The sequence below is a fragment of the Artibeus jamaicensis genome, unplaced genomic scaffold (assembly GCF_021234435.1).
Source record: "Artibeus jamaicensis isolate MK-2021 breed Jamaican fruit bat unplaced genomic scaffold, CSHL_Jam_final contig_432, whole genome shotgun sequence".
NCBI classification, from domain to species: Eukaryota; Metazoa; Chordata; class Mammalia; order Chiroptera; family Phyllostomidae; genus Artibeus; species Artibeus jamaicensis.
The window spans coordinates 8,109,068-8,115,067 of NW_026521828.1; positions in this window are offsets into that span (position 1 = coordinate 8,109,068).

Here is a 6,000-nt window from a genome sequence, read left to right on the forward strand (position 1 = left end):
CCCCTCTGCCAACAGCTTCTAGGATCTAGTGTGTGGGGGAGTGGGGAGGGGAGGGGTCCCAGGAGAGAGACTTGCTTTGCTTAAGGAGTTTAAACATCTAAATGAGACAAAACACACTTGCGAAATGCAACTGAATGGCTTAAACAGCTCCTGTTTACACGGTAGGCCTACACGCCTTGAGGATTTACATCAGGGCTCTGGTAGAATCAACCTGATTCTACAACCTTGACCTTAACCTTTCTATGCTAAATGAAAATTAGCATCCAATCCTCAAGGAACAAGCCCTGAGTTCTGGGTACGTGTTTCGAGGCAATTTCTCATTGAATCCACACATCAGCCCAGTGGACCAGGCATATTCCTGCTTTCAGAGCTGAGAAAACGGAAGCAGAGATAGATGAAGGAATTTGGGGTCACATAAGTCCAGCCCCCTGTGACAGAGCAGGAAGGACCCCACAGTCTGAAGGGCCCCAGTGAAAGACTTCAACGCCCGCAGATGAGCAAGCTCGACCTGCATCGGTCCCACCTGGATTTGAGTTCACCCAGATGCTCAGCAGGCCGAGTGTTCTGATGGTTTTCCATTCCCACCCCTTTAGAGTTCAATCTTCCCTCATCTGCAAATTATTTACTCAGAATCGTATTTGCATTTGTGGAGGAAGTGGCAAGTGGAGAACCTGGCAGGAGCCTTAATGAAGCCAGGTGGGACACATTGAAATGCGAATGTGTTGAACTAACTCACGGGAGAGCCGACGCCAGCTGTCAGCAGGCTTAATGAAAGGTTAACAGGAATGCGGCAATGGGCGGCTGGGGAGGCTCTTTGTCTCTAAAGAAAACAAAAAGTTGAGAAGTGGGTTCCCCAGATGCAGGCAGGAGGAGGAAGCCACTTGTAACCGAAAGACTGGGTCTGAAACAGAGTTTCAGTTAGATTTGTAAACAAGTTAGAGTCTTAAAAAAAAAAAAAAAAAAGGAAGAAACGCAGTGAGTTCTCAGCTCCCAGAGCATCGACCGGGAGGGGACCTGTTCCCAGGTTAGATGAATGGTAATGCTGTTAGGGACCAGCGGGGGGAGCCCTGGGGACGCCTGCTCATAAAACAAGGTGGGTTGACTTTCCAGCCCGGCTGGAAAAAGGGTGTTCCGCGGTTGTAGGCTTTACCTGCATTGCATATGGAGGCGGGAGTAGGAAAGACCCGTACACATCCTTCGGTTCAACTCTTTCCCCCTTTTTTTTAGCTAATGAATCTCAGGCCCAGGCCGGGGGAATGAGGTAGCCCAGGCTACACAGGAAGCTATTGCCAGAGCAGAGACCCAATCCTCGTGCCTTACACTGAACCCTGCGGCCGGGTGAATGTTTCCATGTCCCGGTCACACCTGATTACCCTCCTGAAGTCACATCCAGTAGGTTCTTGTGGGTACATGCAACCCAGCATTTTTTTCCCCGTGAGTCGTCTTTTCCAGCACATCCGTGACCCCAGGGTGGACTGTCACTCCCAGGAAGAGGAATTAGAACGAGGAAGTGCAAACTTTGGCTGTTATGTTGCTTTTTAAAAAGATACCACTGCCTCGGCTGGCGTGGCTCAATGGATTGAGTGCCACCTGCAAACTTAAGGGCTGCTTGTTGGATTCCCAGTCAGGGCACATGCCTGGGTTGGGAGCCAGGTCCCCAGCAGGGGGCGCACATGAGGCAAGCACACATTGATGTTTCTTGCTCTCTCCTTCCCCTCTCTAAAAATAAGTAAAATCTGAAGTAGGGAGGAAGGAAGGAAGGAAGGAAGGAAGGAAGGGAGGAAGGAAGGAAGGAGGAAGGAAGGAAGGAAGGAAGGAAGGAAGGGAGGGAGGAAGGAAGGAAGGGAGGAGGAAGGAAGGAGAGAGAGAGAGGGAGAGAGAGAGAGAGAGGGAGAGAAAGAAAGAAAAGAAAAGAAAAGAAAAGAAAAGAAAAGAAAAGAAAAGAAAGACACCATCATAACTAGGGTGACCAGTGGATCCAGTTTTAAAACACCAAGTCCCTCCCATGTGCTGGGAACTCCCTAAGTTCTGGGAGGGTGGTGGGTCCACGTAAATCCGTAACTAACCTCCATCAGAAGCAGTAACCCCCCCCCCCCTGTGAATTCTTTTATTCACAGCCCCAGCTCTGGAGTCCACGGCCGTGGCTCTGTTTGCGACCGGACTCCAGTTGAGGTCAGTTTGTTCAGACCCAGCGTCAGAAGAGAGTATTGAATCTAGGTTCTAGACACCTGGCTGTTCTCAGAGTGGGGCTCCGACCCACAGTATTGTCATCGAGGGGGAGCCTGTTAGAAATGCAGATCAGTCTGCACCCTAGACTCTCAGTGCCTGCATTTGGACATGGTCGCTCTGGGATCCACATGCATAGGAAAGAGTGAGAAGCACTGGTCTAAAGCACTGGTGTGTAAACTGGCCAAGCCCTGTGGGCAACTGAGAAAACACGCCTGACTCCTCTCAGAGGGTCTGATTTAATGGGTCGGGGGAGACCTGGGCATCAGGCATTTTAAATGCATCTCATGGGATTCTAATATACAGCAGTGGTTGTAAACCACTTCTTGAGGGAGGGTAGCTTTGCAGCAGGAAGCACTGTCACTAATTAATCAGGATACCTCTTGGCCTAGGTTACAAGTTTATGTGGGTCTAGTCGCCCCACATGATTTTGCTCAAAGAAGTGATCAGTAAATTTGCTCAAGAAGATCTGAGGACACTAGGTAATGACCTCAATGTCCTGATGACTATGGATAAGGCTCATTGAAGTAATTAAAACCAAGCTAGAATGCTGGCGTACCTTGTATTGCCTCTCACCGTATGGTGCTTCGCAGATCTGTTTTTTGCACATCGGAGGCAAGACCCTCCACCAGCAAAAAGATTATGACTTGGCTTATTTTGACAGTTGCTTTATCATGGTGATCTGGAACACAGTCTGCAATATCTCCAAGGTGTGCCTGGATTTCATCTGCAGAAAGTGGTAATGAGAAGACAGAAAAGATAGTCCTGCTTGGTGTGGCTCAGTGGGTTGAGAGCTGGCCTGCAAACCAGAAGGTTGATATGGGGGGGGGGAAGGGCCCAAAAAAAGATTTGGAATGGTGTTCGGAATTCAAAGTGTATAGGAATATTGGAGAGACATATAAGATGTCCTCACCCCCAGGGGGGAGAGACAAATGGAGCCAGGCCATTGAGAGCTGTTTTGCATAGCAACAGTTGCAGCTAACCTCTGGAATGATTATTTAACATATCTATAACCTTTAACTGGTTTCATAGATATGTTAAATAGCTGTGGCCAAGTTTGGAGCCAGGAAGAAGGGAGTAGCTGGTACCCAGGATGTAAGGAGAGGGGCTGCGCTCCTGAGTGAGAAGCACTGGTGTGAGAGCTTGGAAAAGACTGGCTCCAGGACATGAGGCGATAACTGCCCAGGTGAAAGGGAAAACCACGCAGCTTTGCCAGAATGGAGATCCCTGCAGCCAGGTGAAGAAGAAAGCCACATGCTTTTGGTGGAGTGTGAACCCCTGTAGCTTTGGTAGAAGAGGCCCACACGGCTTTGGGGTGCCCCCTTTGGCTGCGTGGCCTGGAAAGCAGGAGAGACTTTGACTGGAACTAGGTACAAAGGACTCTTGCCAGTGGACTGTGAGAGGGTACCACAGTACTTTGGATTAACTAGAGAGAGATCCTGCCTGCACAGCGACACAGTTGACAGTGCCAGCGGCATGAAACACAGACGTGTGTTCTTTTCCTGATTTACGGTACCCGGAGTTGGGACAGTGGGAGAAGGGAGCGCTGTGTGGGTGTAGGTGTATACCCTAAAGGCCTTTGCTATTTTAGTGGAGGCATTAAGCCTAAATAGCATTAAATAAACATTTTATTTCCTTTTCACAAGTCTCTGGCATTGAGAGACGTCTTTCCAATTGGCAGTGGACAGAAGAGCCCAGTAGATGTTAGTATTCTGTCCTTGGGAGGGGCCCCTGTTATGTAGCAATATTTGGCATCCCTAGGTGGGCCAAATATTGTATTGCCCCCCCTTGGACCTCTTGTTCGGTAACAAGATTACAGGTTTGATTCCCAGTCAGGGCACAGGCCTGGGTTGCTGGCCAGGTCCCCAACTGGGGATGCACAAGAGGCAACCTCACATGGATGTTTCTTTCCCTCTCTCTCCCTCTCTTCCCCTTTATAAAAATAAATAAAATATTTATTTAAAAAAGAAAAGATAAACATGTCTAGGGGGCAAGGTGGCGCTGTGAGTCTGTTGAGAGACCTCAGAGGGATGCTGAGATGGTGCCCAGAGTTTAAAAGACACATGGAGGATTTCCATGTTAAAGTAGAACTGTGGTGAGTGGTCTTTGAAGAGGAAATATGAAAATAAAGTGGAAAGCTTTGTTGAAGGAGAAGGAACTTGGTAAAAAGGCAACTATCTGCTCTCTTATACCTTAATACGGTGAAACCCTCCTCAGAGCACGGTTGTTCCTTGTCTTGGTGAGGTTGTGTTCAGCTGCAAGGAAGTAGTGACTTAATTGAAGAATTATTTCTCATAATTAGGAATCTGGACTTAGTCTGTTTCAGGGTTGGCTCAGCAGCTTTGCTAAGGTAGTAATCTATGACTTTCTTGGCTTCTCCCTCATGGTTGTGTTGCAGGAAAATGAAGCGACCAGACACGGAGGGATTCTGGAGTACGAGGTTTATTTCTTAACGTGCACGGGCCCAGAGGAGTCAGTATCCAAATTCTGAGCCCCGAACAAAGGATTCTTGGGGGGTTATATAGCTTAGGGGTCTTCCTGTCTACGTGACAAACGTGGGATACAGAAACAGAATGTGATCATTGTTCTATCAGCGGGGGTGCTAGTTCCAGTCCTACTGACTATCCGGCCACCCGCCCTCCCAGACGGCCCCATCATTCTCCCTAGGGCGCCTGGGGCCTGGGCAAATAAAGGTTAAACAGAGGTTTTTCAAAGTTTCCCATATCAGTTGCAAAAGGGCTGCCACAGCTTTACTATGCCCTCCACAAAAGCATCCAAAGTAGGACAGAAGGAGGAGGACAGAAATGGGACTTCCCCCCATGGGATTCTAAACCCTTATCAAAATGCAAACTCTTTCGTGAAGTTACCAGAGGTATGGCCCATATATTTCACTGGCCACAGACATCACTGGGTCCCACACCTACCTTTGGGAAAGAGAAAAGAGATTTCTAGGACTAATGTCTAGGAGCCATCATTACTCAGCTCCAGGCTGTGTACACTGCCGTGCAGTCAAAATGTAGAATCAGTGAGCCTGAAAGAAAGTGGGAATGGGTGTTGGGGAGACGACATGGGTATCTGCCATCTTCACTCATCCCACAAAAGCTTCGTGCCTCCTCTGTGCCCAAGATGCTCTGCTGTGAGCCGAGGCATAGCTGTGAACGAGACAGCCCAACTCCGTTCCTGGGCAGCTCACAGACTGCAAAGCCATTCCTATCTTTATTATGCACTACACGATTCCAAATATTTGGATCATTTCTAATGTACCTGCGAAGCCAAAAGAATGAAGGGATAAATAAAAGGGATAGAAATTCCACACACACACACTCTTGCAGCTGGGAAATGGCACCTTTGATGCACGTGTCAGGAGTCAGTGGAAGAACGAGGCAGAAACAGCCCTGGGAGATGAAGGCAAATTATAGCAAAAACCCTTAGCTGCCGCGGAGCTGTAGAAGGTTGGCAGAAAGTGGTCAGCTTGGTAAAAGTGCAACGTTAGAGTAGTGGAAATAGCCACTTCAACATTTCTATGCTGCTTCATACTTTTCTAAGCCATTTTCAAACACATAGTACTACTCTGTGTCAGAGGGAGGGCCTATCTCCATGTTATCGAGAAAAATGCAAACAAAAAGGGGGAAGGTGGCTGTCCTGGTTCCTGCCAGAGGGAGGGAGGCAGCCTGGAATTGAGTGTCCCGACTCCTCAATCCCATGGGTCAATGTCATCTTTACGGTGCACCCACCATGCACACTTAGCTTTGCACTTGGACCTAGTAACAGGGC